The sequence below is a fragment of the Chiloscyllium plagiosum genome, unplaced genomic scaffold (assembly GCF_037043375.1).
Source record: "Chiloscyllium plagiosum isolate Xiang-an unplaced genomic scaffold, Cpla_swu_hap1 HiC_scaffold_8, whole genome shotgun sequence".
In the NCBI taxonomy this organism is placed as follows: Eukaryota; Metazoa; Chordata; class Chondrichthyes; order Orectolobiformes; family Hemiscylliidae; genus Chiloscyllium; species Chiloscyllium plagiosum.
The window spans coordinates 103,782,826-103,797,063 of NW_028270146.1; positions in this window are offsets into that span (position 1 = coordinate 103,782,826).

Here is a 14,238-nt window from a genome sequence, read left to right on the forward strand (position 1 = left end):
GGATGTAGTGTACATGGATTTTAGTAAGGCATTTGATAAGGTTCCCCATGGTAGGCTTATGCGGAAAGTCAGGAGGCATGGGATAGAGGGAAATTTGGCCAATTGGATAGAAAACTGGCTAACCGGTCGAAGGCAGAGAGTGGTGGTAGATGGTAAATATTCAGCCTGGAGCCCAGTTACAAGTGGAGTTCCGCAGGGATCAGTTCTGGGTCCTCTGCTGTTTGTAATTTTTATTAATGACTTAGATGAGGGAGTCGAAGGGTGGGTCAGTAAATTTGCAGATGATACGAAGATAGGTGGAGTTGTGGACAGTGAGGAGGGCTGTTGTCGGCTGCAGAGGGACTTAGATATGATGCAGAGCTGGGCTGAGGAGTGGCAGATGGAGTTCAACCCTGCCAAGTTTGAGGTTGTCCATTTTGGAAGAACAAATAAGAATGCGGAATACAGGGTTAATGGTAGGGTTCTTAGTCAGGTGGAGGAACAGAGGGATCTTGGGGTCTATGTACATAGATCTTTGAAGGTTGCCACTCAGGTGGATAGAGCTTGTAGTGTATTAGTCAGAGGGAAATGGGTCTGGATGGGTCAGTGTGAACTTGTTGGGCCGAAGGGCCTGTTTCCATACTGTAGGGAATCTAATCTAATCTAAAAGGTGACCTGAAAGGATACTGGCTAATAAAATTAAAGAAAATCCTGACTTGATACGCAGGTACATTAAAGAATAAAAAAAAGTCTTGAGAAATAATAGGATCCATTAAGGAGCACAATGGTATGTTGTGTTTGGAGCCGGAGGAAGTCATTATTATTTATTTATTTAATATATTGTCATCTGTCCCTAGGTACAGTGAAAAATGGATAACATTGCCATGTTCCAGCACCATCTTGGATTACAAAATAAATTATTGTACAAATGATAAAACACTGAATAAACTAATATTAAATTGATATTACTAAAACTGAAACAGCTTCAAATGTTCATCTTTCCCTCTGTACTGATTTCACCCTCTCTGCTCTTCTAGTCATCGCCATCTAACATTGTTCTTGGAGTCATAGTCATAGAGTCATAGAGATGTACAGCATGGAAACAGACCCTTCGGTCCAACCCGTCCAAGCCAACCAGATATCCCAACCCAATCTAGTCCCACCTGCCAGCACCCGGCCCATATCCCTCCAAACCCTTCCTATTCATATACCCATCCAAATGCCTTTTAAATGTTGCAATTGTACCAGCCTCCACCACTTCCTCTGGCAGCTCATTCCATACACGTACCACCCTCTGAGTGAAACCATGCTCCTATTCTACTGTCATCGGCATCGTCACTTCCACAGCCACCTCCAAACTGGAGATGGTGACTGCACGGATCCCTAGGCTCCTCTGATGTTGGAAATTAACTGTTGGGTCCTGGCTCCGAGTCGACCGATGGGCTCCTGGCTTGTCTTCTGATGCCACCACTGGAGATGAAGTAGAGATGGAGATACCTGGGACCCTAGCCTCCCACAGTAAAACATCAGGAGGAGTCTCCGGGAAACCAAGCAAAAAAGGTTACCAAGCTGGAAAGACAATGATGAATCACGAACCATGCGTGATTGAGCCCTGTACTCAGGAGCCAAATGTTGCCAACTGCACCCTACATTTGGGTCAGTGTTCACAGTGAGAAGGACAATAGGAAGAAGTTCTGTGATATAATTAAGGAAATTAGCATAGATAAAGAGGAGGTTCTGTGTGGTCTGGCAAGCTTAAAAGTAGATAAATCACCAGGATCAAATGAAATGCATCCCAGGTTTCACATGAGGCAAGGAGGGAAATAGCTGGGGGGCGGTTGCAAAATTTTTCAATTCCTCTCTGGATGCGTGGGAGGTGCCTGAGGACTGGTGGTACTATTATTCAAGAAGGGAAGAACAGATAAACCATGAAACTACAGGCCAGTTAGCCTAACCTTGGTGGTGGGGAAACTATTGGAAGCAATTCTGAGGGATAGATTTAAGCTGTATTTGGAGAGACAGAGGTTTGTCAAGAGCATTCGTCAATGTTTAAGGGAAGTCACATCTGACTGAATTTTTCAAAGAGGTGACAAGGTGTGTAGATGAGGAAATATTTTTGGTATAGTCTCGTTGGACTTCAGCAAGCCTTTTGATAAGGTCCCAGAAGAGAAATTGATGTGAAGGTATAGGATCCAATGAAATTTGGCTAATTGGCTAAGGGGAACGAAGATAGGGTTTTTTGGAAGCCTGTGTCCAGTGATGGCCCACAGGGGTCAGTGTTGTGACCCTTGCTGTTTGTGGTACATATACATGATTTAGACTTGAGGGGTGACTATTAATTTCACAGATGAGTACAAAAATTGATGGGGTGGTAAATTGTGAGGAAGATAGCCTTAGATTACAGGGGAATTTAGACAGGCTGGTTACATGGGCTGATCAGTGACAAATGGAATTCAATCTGGATAAATGTGAAGTGATGCACTTGGGCAGGACAAACAAGGCAAGGATATATATGATGAACAGTAGGACCATATATACATCATTAAAAAGGCATTTGGCACACTTGCCTTCACTGCTCAGTCCTTTTAATATAGGAATTGGGACGTTACGTTGAGGTTGTATAGAACATTGGTGAGGCCTCTCCTGGAATACTGTGCCCAGTTCTGGCCGGCCAGTTATAGGAAGGCTATTATCAAGCTCAGAAGAGATGTACCAGGATGTTGCTGGGTATGGAAAATTTGAATTATAAAGAAAGACTAGATAGGCTGGGACATTTTTCACTGAAGCATACGAGGTTGAGAGGTAACAAGATAGAAGTTTATGAAATAATGAGAGGCACTGATAGAGTTGATAGAAGTTGCCTTTTCCCCAAGATGGTGAATTTCAAGACGAGGGGGCACATTTTTAAGGTGAGAGGAGAGAGATTTGAAAAAGCCATAAGAGGTGAGTTTTTTACACAAGGGTGGTTCATGTGTGGAATGAACTTCCTGAGGAAGTGATTGATGTGGGCATAATTACAACGTTTAAAAGACATTTGGATGGATACGTGAATAGTTGCAGAGTGTCGTGTTAGAAAAGCCCAGCCAGTCAGGGCAGCATCCGAGGAGCAGGACAGTCGATGTTTTGAGCATAAGCCCTTCATCAGGAATGAGGTAGTGACCCAAGGGGGCTGAGAGATAAATGGGAGGGGGTGGAGCTGGGCAGAATATAGATGGGAATGCGATGGATAGATGGAGGTGGGGGGTGATGGTGATAGGTCGGAAAGGAGGGTGGAGCAGATAGGTGGGAAGGAAGATGGACAGGTGGGAGAGTTCAAGAGGGCGGTGCCAAATTGGAAGACTTCATCTATTACCTTCATCCCCCACCTTCATCTACCTATCACATTCCCAGCTACCCTCCCCCCAGGGCCACCCCCTCCCATTGATCTCTCAGTCCCCTAGGGCCACCCCCTCATTCCTGACGAAGGGCTCTTGCCTGAAACATCGACTCTCCTGCTCCTCGGATGCTGACTGACCTGCTGTGCTTTTCCAGCACCACACTCTCAACTCTGATCTCCAGTCCTCAGTTTCTCTTGGATACATGAATAGGAATTGTTTGGAAGGATATGGGCCAGGAGCAGGCAGGTGGGACTAGGTTAGTTTGGGATCATGTTTGGCATGGACTGGTTGGACTGATGAGTCTGTTTCAGTGCTGTACAACTCTACGACCTTCCTTTATTAGCCAGGGCATGAAGCTTAAGAGCAGGGAGATTATGCTAGGACTGTATGAAACATTGGTTAGGCCACAGCGAGAGTATTGTGTGCAAATCTGGAATCCACATTATAGGAGGGATGTGATCACACTGGAGAGGGTGCAGAGGAGATTTACCAGGATGTTGCCTCGGCTGGAGAGTTTCAGTTATGAAGAGAGATTGGACAGACAGTGGTTGTTTTCCTTAGAGCAGAAGCAATTGAGGGAGAACATGATTGTGATTTCTAAAATTACGAGGGACATAGGTTGGGCTGACAGGAAGAAACTTTTCCCCTTGATTGGGGGATCAGCGATCGGGGGTATAGATTTAAAATAAGGGGCAGAAGGTTTAAAAGAGATGTGAAGAGTAATGTCTTCACCCAGAGGGTGGTGGGAATCTGGAACTTCCTGCCTTTAGGGATGGGAGAGGCAGAAACCCTCATAGCATTGAAGAAGGAGTTTGGTGTGCACTTACAACGCTGAGGCATAAGAGGCTATAACCAAGTGTTGGAAAATAGGATTAGAATTGGTAGGTGGTTGGTCTTGACTGGCACAGGCTTGAATTGCCAAAATGCTTTCTGTGTAGAAAATCCCCATGACTCTATCATTAAAGTAGATCATCTGGTCATTACCAGACTGCTGTTTGTAGGAGTTAGTTATTGTTTCTAATCTACCTCAGGAACAAGAATTGGCGATAGTGATCTAATTGAGGTTGACAAAGAATCTAATGCAGGGACTCTTTGAAACTTTCCTGAAACATGGCAGCTTTGCCTTCAATGTTTGGAAACAATTTGTGACCCATCACTTAAAATCAGGACCATGTGTTCATCAAGCTTCACCATGTTTTGAGTCCAAAAGCCTGATAATGTGGCAGAGTAGTTAGGAAGAGGGAGCAAATCCTGCATCCCAGTCTTGCTAGCCCACAAGATGTCCTCCCCCATGTACCCAAAGATATGCCTGTTTCTGCACATGAAGGCCCAGGACAGAAATATGATCTAGGAGCTTTGAGTAATGGGGCAGAAGTGTAAAGCAGAAAACAGCTGTTCAAAGGGGCCAGAATGACCTTCTCCAGTTCTTGTATAGTTGGCTAGAGGGCGGAATGATCTTCTGCTGTTCCTATGTCACTAGTTCAAAGGGCTGAATGGCCTCCTTTTGTCGCTGTGCTTCCTCCGATACTGGCCAGTGGGAAAACCTGGTTCCTATTAGATTTTGGCCCACGTGGAAAAGCTGGTAGTATTTTTCAGTCTATGCTGTACCCAAGGCTCTGTAAATATTGTGCTGTTTTGTTGCTTAGATTTCTCTCCAAACAAGTTGCTCATGATGTTGTGATGTGGAAGGATTGTGGTGACTCAATTCTCTCGACCGTGGCCTGCAGCTTGTCTGGTAAATCAATGTGATCACACGTTCTGCTTCATTGTGTCATGAAACAACTACCCCATTTCCTGATCCAGGCACAGCTAACAATATTTTCACTCACTCTCCAGATCTGGGGTATTGTTTTCCAGGCAGTCATTTATTACCCATCTTTGGTTGCCTCTCAGCTGCCTGTGGTGTAGATGCATCTACAAACGCTGCTGAGCTGGGAGCTCTTGCTCTTCGCAAATCGCTTGCTGCATTTCATGAAAGAGAATATGTTTAGAAAGGTAGATCACTGGCTCTATGTGGCTTTGAGTCATTGTCCGAGTGTGACAGAATGGAACTGCAGTGAAGCAATGACATCAGACTAGCCAGTCAGAGGACAGGACAAGTAATGAGAGCCATGGGTCAGGAGTTGTCCGATGGTGGGGATTTCTGCCCCATGACCCAAAGGTCTTGGCCAGCAGTTATAGACTCATTGATTCGTATAGCGTGAAAACAGAGCCTTCGGTCTAACTTGTCCATGCTGAGCAGAAATCCTAACCGATCTAGACCCATTTGCTAGCATTTGGCCCATATCCCTCTCAACCCTTTCTATTCATGCACACATCCAGACACATTTTAAATGGTATAATTGTGCCAGCCTCCACCACTGCCTCTGGTAGTTCTTTCACGCCTTCTGCGTGAAAAAGTTACCCTTCAGGTTCTTTTCAAATCTATCTCCTCTCACCTAAACCTATGCTCTCTGGGCGGCACGGTGGCACAGTGGTTAGCACTGTTGCCTCACAGCGCCAGAGACCCGGGTTCAATTCCCGCCTCAGGCGACTGACTGTGTGGAGTTTGCACGTTCTCCCCGCGTCTGCGTGGGTTTCCTCCGGGTGCTCCGGTTTCCTCCCACAGTCCAAGATGTGCAGGTTAGGTGAATTGGCTAGGCTAAATTGCCCGTAGTGTTAGGTAAGGGGTAAATGTAGGGGTATGGGTGGGTTCGTTTCGGCGGGTCGGTGTGGACTTGTTGGGCCGAAGGGCCTGTTTCCACACTGGAATGTAATCTGTAAAAAATCTGTAATCTGTAGTGTAGAACTCCCTTAAGAAAAAGACTTGGTCTATTTACCCTATCCATGCCCCTCATGATTTTATAAACCTCCAGAAGGCCACCCCTCAGCCTCTGACGCTCCAGGGAAAACAGTCCAGCCTATTCAGCCTCTCCCAGTGGCTCAAATCCTCCAACCCTGGCTGCAACCTTGTACATTTTTGCTGAAGCCTCTTAGATTTAATGGCATTTTTCTCTTCGAAGAGCGACCAGAACTGCATGCAGAATTCCAAAAATGCAACGTTCTGTAATAGCCACAACATGTTGCAAGGGTTTGGTGGTAGGGTACGGTGTTGGAAGCGTTTTGGGGGCGGGGGAAAGTGTTGGAAGGGTTTGAGGGGTGGATGGACGGTGTTGGAAGGGTTTGGGGGCGGAGATGGATTTTGGGGGTGGGGAGACAGTGTTAGAAGGGTTTGGGGGTGGGGGGGCTGTGTTGGAAGGGTTTGGGGGCGGGGGGACGGTGTTGGAAGTGTTTGGGGAGTGTGGGGACCGTGTTGGAAGGGTTTGCGGTTGGGGGGTCGGTGTTGGAAGGGTTTGGGGTGAGGGGACAGTGTTGGAAGGGTTTGGGGGGTGGGGAGACGGTGTTGGAAGGGTTTGGGGGTGGGGGACGGTGTTTGGAGGGTTTCGGGGGCAGGAGGATGTTGTTGGAAGGGTTTGGGGGGTGGGGGGACAGTGTTGGAAAGGTTTGGGGGGCGGGGATGAGGTTTTGGGGTGGGGGATGGTGTTGGAAGGATTTAGGTGGGTGGGGGACGGTGTTGGAAGTGTTTGGGGGCAGGGGACAGTGTTGGAAGGGTTTGGGAGGTGGGGGATGGTGTTGGAAGGGTTTGGGGCGGGGGATGGTGTTGGAAGGGTTTGGGGGTGGTGGGACGGGGTTGGAAATGTTTGGGGAGTGGGTGGGACGGGGTTTGATGGGTTTGGGGGTTGGGGGATGGTGTTGGAAGGGTTTGGGGAGCGGAGGGACGGTGTTGGAAGGGTTTGGGGGGTGGGGGGATGGTGTTGGAAGGGTTTTGGGGTTGGGGGACGGTGTTGGAAGGGTTTGGGGTGAGGGGACAGTTTTGGAAGGGTTTGGGGGTGGAGGGACGGTGTTTGGAGGGTTTCGGGGGCAGGAGGATGTTGTTGGAAGGGTTTGGGGGGTGGGGGGACAGTGTTGGAAAGGTTTGGGGGGCGGGGATGAGGTTTTGGGGTGGGGGGTGGTGTTGGAAGGATTTAGGTGGGTGGGGGACGGTGTTGGAAGTGTTTGGGGGCAGGGGACAGTGTTGGAAGGGTTTGGGAGGTGGGGGGATGGTGCTGGAAGGGTTTGGGGCGGGGGATGGTGTTGGAAGGGTTTGGGGGTGGTGGGACGGGGTTGGAAATGTTTGGGGAGTGGGTGGGACGGGGTTTGATGGGTTTGGGGGTTGGGGGATGGTGTTGGAAGGGTTTGGGGAGCGGAGGGACGGTGTTGGAAGGGTTTGGGGGGTGGGGGGATGGTGTTGGAAGGGTTTTGGGGTTGGGGGACGGTGTTGGAAGGGTTTGGGGTGAGGGGACAGTTTTGGAAGGGTTTGGGGGTGGGGAGACGGTGTTGGAAGGGTTTGGGGTGTGGGGGATGGTGTTGGAAGGGTTTGGGTTGTGGGGGGGTGGGGGGACGGTGTTGGAAGGGTTTGGAGGATGGGGGGACGGTGTTGAAAGGGTTTGGTGGGTGGGGTACGGTGTTGGAAGTGTTTGGGTCGGGGGACTGTGTTGGAAGGGTTGGAGTGGTTGGGGGGACGGTGGTGGAAGTGTTTGGGGATTGGGGGACGGTGTTGGGTGGGTTTGGGGGCAGGGGGACAGTGTTGGAAAGGTTTGGGGGCAGGGGGACAGTGTTGGGTGGGTTTGGTGTGGGGGCACGGTGTTGGAAGGGTTTGGGGGGTGGGTTGACGGTGTTGGAAGGGATTGGGGGTGGGGGGACGGTGTTGGTAGTGTTTGGCGGGCGGGGTCGGTGTTGGAAGGTCTTGGGGGAGGGGATGGGGTTTGGGGGTGGGGGGACGGTGTTGCAAGGGTTGGGGGTGGGGGGACGATGTTGCAAAGGTTTGGGGGTGGGGGGACGGTGTTGGAAGCGTTTTGGGGGCGGGGACAGTGTTGGAAGGGTTTGGGGTGTGGAGGGATGGTGTTGGAAGGGTTTGGGGGCGGTAATGGATTTTGGGGGTGGGGGGACAGTGTTGGAAGAGTTTGGGGGTGGGGTAGACTGTGTTGGAGGGGTTTGGAGGCAGGGGCACGGTGTCTGAAGGTTTTGGGGGGTGGGGGACAGTGTTGGAAGGGTTTTGGAGTGTGGGGACAGTGTTGGAAGGGTTTGGGGGGTGGGGGGACGGAATTGGAAGGGTTTTGGGATGGGGGACCGAGTTGGAATGGTTTGCGGGTTGGGGGACGGTGTTGGAAGGGTTTGGGGTGAGGCGACAGTGTTGGAAGGGTTTGGGTGGTGGGGAGACGGTGTTGGAAGTGTTTGGGGATGGGATGACGGTGTTGGAAGGGTTTGGGGGGTGGGGGATGGTGTTGGAAGGGTTTGGGGGGTGGAGGGACAGTGTTGGAAGAGTTTGGGGGCAGGGATGAATTTTGGGGTTGGGGGGACAGTGTTGGAAGGGTTTGGGGATGGGGGGGCTGTGTTGGGAGGGTTTTTGGGTGGGGGACCGTGTTGGAAGCATTTGGGTGGTGGGGGGACGGTGTTGGAAGGGTTTGGGGGTGGGGGGACGGTGTTGGAAGGGTTTGGGGTTGGGGGGGTCAGTGTTGGAAGGGTTTGCGGGCAGAAGGACGGTGTTGGAAGGGTATGGGAGCAGAGGGATGGTGTTGGAAGGGTTTGGGGTTGGGGGACGGTGTTGGAAGGGTTTGGAGGGTGGGGGGATGGTGTTGGATGGATTTGGGGGGCACGGGGATGTTGTTGAAAGGATTTGGGAGGTGGGGAGTGGGGGGACGGTGTTGGAAAGGTTTGCAGTGTGGGGGGACTGTGTTGGAAAGGTTGGGGTGATGGAGGATGGTGTTGGAAGGGTTTGGGGTGTGGGGGAACGGTGTTGGAAGGGTTTGGGTGGGTGGAGGGACGGTGTTAGAAGGGTTTGAGTGATTGGGGACAGTGTTGGAAGGGTTTGGAGGGTGAGGCGACGGTGTTGGAAGTGTTTTGGGGTTGGGGGGACGGTGTTGGGTGGGTTTGGGGACAGGGGGACAGTGTTGGAAGTGTTTGGGGAGTGGGGGGTCGGTGTTGGAAGGGTTTGGGGTGGGGATGTGGTTTGGGGGTGGGGGCATGGTGTTGGAAGGGTTTTGGGGTGGGGGACCGTGTTGGAAGGGTTTGCGGTTGGGGGGACGGTGTTGGAAGGGTTTGGGGTGGGGGGACGGTGTTGGATGGGTTTGGGGGTGAGGGATGGTGTTTGGAGGGTTTCGGGGGCAGGAGGATGTTGCTGGAAGGGTTTGGGGGGTGGGGGGACGGTGTTGGAAAGGTTTGGGGGGCGGGGATGAGGTTTGTGTGTGCGGTATGGTGTTGGAAGGGTTTGGGGGCAGGGGACAGTGTTGGAAGGGTTTGGGAGGTGTAGTGTCTCGGGTTCAGCTGCTGCCCAAGTATATCAGTTCACTCACCTTCCCAGAGCTCAATTCGACCATTTCCACTCAGCTCCTCACTCTCACCACTGCTGCAAATGGAGGCTTGTCACTCGAGGTAATTCACTTTGAAGTGGGGAATTTACCGTCTTGGCAGCCCCTGGTCTCCTCTCTCTCTCTCTCTCTCTCCTCGCTGCTCCCAAAAACTGTCATTGATTCTTAACTGCCCCCTCTCCCAATGAAGGAATTGTTTGAAGTGTATAAGATCCCAAATGGTTGTAATAAGTTGGACAGGGTTAATATGTTCGCTCCTATTGGTCAGTCCACAATTATAGAGTCATAGAGATGTACAGCACAGAAACAGACCCTTAGGACCAACCTGTCCATACTGACCAGATATCCCAACCCAATCTAGTCCCACCTGCCAGCACCCGGCCCATATCCCTCCAAACCCTTCCTATTCATATACCCATCCAAATGCCTCTTAAATGTTGCAATTGTACCAACCTCCACCACATCCTCTGGCAGCTCATTCCATACCTGTCACCCTAAACCTATGCCCTCTAGTTCTGGACTCCTCAACCCCAGGGAAAAGACTTTGCCTATTTGCCCTATCCATGCCCCTCATAATGTTGTAAACCTCTATAAGGTCACCCCTCAGCCTTCGACACTCCAGGGAAAACAGTCCAGCCTGTTCAGCATCTCCCTATAGCTCAAATCCTCCAACCCTGGTAACATGCTTGTGAACCTTTTCTGAACCCTTTCAAGTTTCACAACATCTTTCCAATAGGAAGGAGACCAGAATTGCACGCAGTATTCCAACAGTGGCCTAACCAATGTCCTGTACAGCCGCAGCATGACCTCCCAGCTCCTGTACTCAATACTCTGACCAGTAAAGGAAAGCATACCAAATGCCTTCTTCATTATCCTATCTACCTGCTACTCCATTTTCTCTGTCTATACCCAATGCACTGACCAACAAAGGCAAGCAGACCAACTGCCTTCTTCACCACCCTGTCGACTTGAGACTCCACTTTCCAGGAACTATGCACCTGCCCTCCTATTTGGCAGCATTCCCCAGGGCTCTAGCATTAACTGTGTAAGACCTGTCCTGATTTGCATTACCTAAATTCAACACCTCGCATTAACCTAAATTAAACTTCATCTGCCACACCTTGGCCGATCTGATCAAAGTCCCTGCACTCTGGGATAACCTGTCCACTACACCACCTATTTTAGTGTCATATGCAAACGTACAAACCAGACTTCTTCTATTCACATCCAAGTCATTTATACAAATGACTAAAAGCTGTGGACCTAATACTGATCCTTGCGGCACACCAATGGTCACAGACCTCCAGTCTGAACAGTAACTCAATACCACCAACCTCTGTCTCCTACCTCCAAACCAATTTTGTATCCAATTGGCTAGCTCCCCCTGAATCCCATGTGATCTAACCGTACTAACCAGTTTACCATGCAGAACCATGTTGAACGCCATGCTGAAGTCCATATAGACAATATTTACTGCTCTACCCTCATCAATCTTCTTTGTCACTTCTTCAAAAACTCAATCAATTTCGTTCACCCCAGCAGTCAGGGCAGTCCCACAGCCATTTGAGTGTTCATTGGTTAGAGGTGGAACTTTGGCCCCTCACCCTGGTGGGACCCCCAAATGGATTGACTGGATGCTCTGTCATGTCAGCAGTGCCACTGGAAGCAGTGGTTAGAGTCAGGACTGCAATCAGACTCGCCAGAGATCTCCAATCCATTGGCCAAGTTCGGGTAAGTAGCTGTAGTGTGCGTGTAGGGGTTCATATGGAGGGAGGGAAGGCAAGGCCTGGCAAGAGGGGAGGGTGGTGGTAATATGCATCTGATAGAGTCATAGAGTCCTACAGCACAGAGACAGGGCCTTTGGCCCTAACTGGGCCAAGCTGAACAAATTGCCCTGGAGATAGTGAGGACTCCAGATGCTGGAGAGTCAGACTTCATAAAGTCTGGCACTGAAAAAAGCACACTAGGTCAGGCAGCATGCTTTATTGACTAAAATGTCCATCCATGCTAACGTCGTTTCCCTTCACTTAGCCCATATCCTTCTAAACCTTTCCTATTCATGCATTTAGAGTCATAGAGATGTACAGCATGGAAATAGACCCTTTGGTCCAACTTGTCCATAGTGACCAGATATCCAAACCCCATCTAGTCCCATTTGCCAGCACTTGGCCCATATCCCTCTTCTTCACTATCCTATCTACCTGCGACTCTACTTTCAAGGAGCTATGAACCTGCACTCCAAGGTCTCTTTGTTCAGCAACACTTCCCAGGACCTTACCATTAAGTGTAAATGTCCTGTCCTGATTTGCTTTTCCAAAATGCAGCATCACACATTTATCTAAATTAAATGCCATCTGCCACTTCTCAGCCCATTGGCCCATCTGATCAAGATCCTGTTGTACTCTGAGATAACTTTCTTGGCTGTCAACTATACCTCCAATTTTGGTGTCATCTGCAAACTTACTAACTATACCTCTTACGCTCACATCCAAATCATTTATTTAAATGACAAAAAGTAGAGAACCCAGCACCGATCCTTGTGGCACTCCACTGGTCACAGGCCTCCCGTCTGAAAAACAACCCTCCATCACCACCCTCTTTCTTCTACCTTTCAGCCAGTTCTGTTTCCAAATGGGCTAGCTCTCCCTATATTCCATGAGATCTAACTTTGCTAACCAGTCTCCCATGGGGAATCTTGTCGAAAGCCTTACTGAAATCCATATAGATCATGTCCACCGCTCTGCCCTCATCAATCCTCTTTGTTACTTCTTCAAAATACACAATCAAGTTCGTAAGACATGATTTCTCACACACAAAGCCATGTTGACTATCCCTAATCAGTCCTTGCCTTTCCAAATACATGTGCTTCCTGTCCCTCAGGATTCCCTCCAACAACTTGCCCACCACTGAGGTCAGGCTCACTGGTGTATAGTTCCCTGGGTTTGTCCTTATCACCTTTCTCAAACAGTGGCTCCACATTAGCCAACCTCCAGTCTCCTGGCACGTCACCTGTGCCTATCGATGATACAAGTATTTCAGCAAGGAGCCCAGGAATCATTTCTCTAGCTACCCACAGAGTTCTAGGGTACGCCTGATCAGGTCCTGGGGATTTATCCACTTTTATGTGTTTCAAGATATCCAGCACCTCCTCCTCTGTAATATGGACATTTTTCAAGATGTCACCATCTATTTCCCTACAGTCTATATCTTCCATGTCCTTCTCCACAGTAAATACTGATGCAAAATATTCATTTAGTATCTCCCCCATCTCCTGTGGCTCCACACAAAGGCTGCCTTGCTGATCTTTGAGGAGCCCTATTCTCTCCCTACTTACCCTTTTATCCTTAATATATTTGTAAAAACCCTTTGGATTCTCCCTAACCCTATTTGCCAAAGTGATCTTTTTTGCCCTACTACTCCTACTGCCTTTATACTCTTCTCAGGATTCACTCAATCTCTCCTGTCTGTACCTAACATATATTTCCTTCTTTTTCTTAACCAAAACTTCAATTTCTCTAGTCAGACAGCATTCCCTATACCTACCAGCCTTTCCTTTCATCCTAACAGGAATATACTTTCACTGGACTCTCATTATTTCATTTCTGAAGGCTTCCCATTTTCCAGCCGTCCCTTTACCTGTGAACATCTGCCCCCAATCAGCTTTCGAAAGTTCTTGCCTAATACCGTCAAAATTAGCCTTCCTCAAAATTATAACTTCAACTTTTAGATGTGGTCTACCCTTTTCCATCACTATTTTAACTCTAATGGAATTATGGTTGCTGGCCCCAAAGTTCTCCTCCACTGACACCTCAGTCACCTGCCCTGTCTTACTTCCCAAGAGTAGGTCATGCTTTGCACTTCTCTAGTAGGTACATCCACATATGGAATCAGGAAATTTAATTGTAAACTTAACAAATTCCGATATCTTTTAAATGTTGTTAATGTATCCACCTCAACCACTTCCACTGGCCGCTCATTCCATATGTTACATAGAACATAGAACATAGAACATAGAAGAATACAGCGCAGTTCAGGCCCTTTGGCCCTCGATGTTGCGCCGATCCAAGCCCACCTAACCTATACTAACCCACTATCCTCCATATACCTATCCAATGCCCGCTTAAATGCCCATAAAGAGGGAGAGTCCACCACTGCTACTGGCAGGGCATTCCATGAACTTACGACTCGCTGAGTGAAGAACCTACCCCTAACTTCAGTCCTATATCTACCCCCCCCTTAATTTAAAGCTATGCCCTCTTGTAATACCCGACTCCATACGCGGGAAAAGGTTCACACTGTCAACCCTATCTAACCCCCTAATCATCTTGTACACCTCAATCAAGTCACCCCTAAACCGTCTTTTCTCTAATGAAAACAGCCCCAAGTGTCTCAGTCTTTCCTCATACGATCTTCCTTCCATACCAGGCAACATCCTGGTAAACCTCCTCTGCACCCGTTCCAGTGCCTCCACGTCCTTCCTATAGTATGGCGACCAA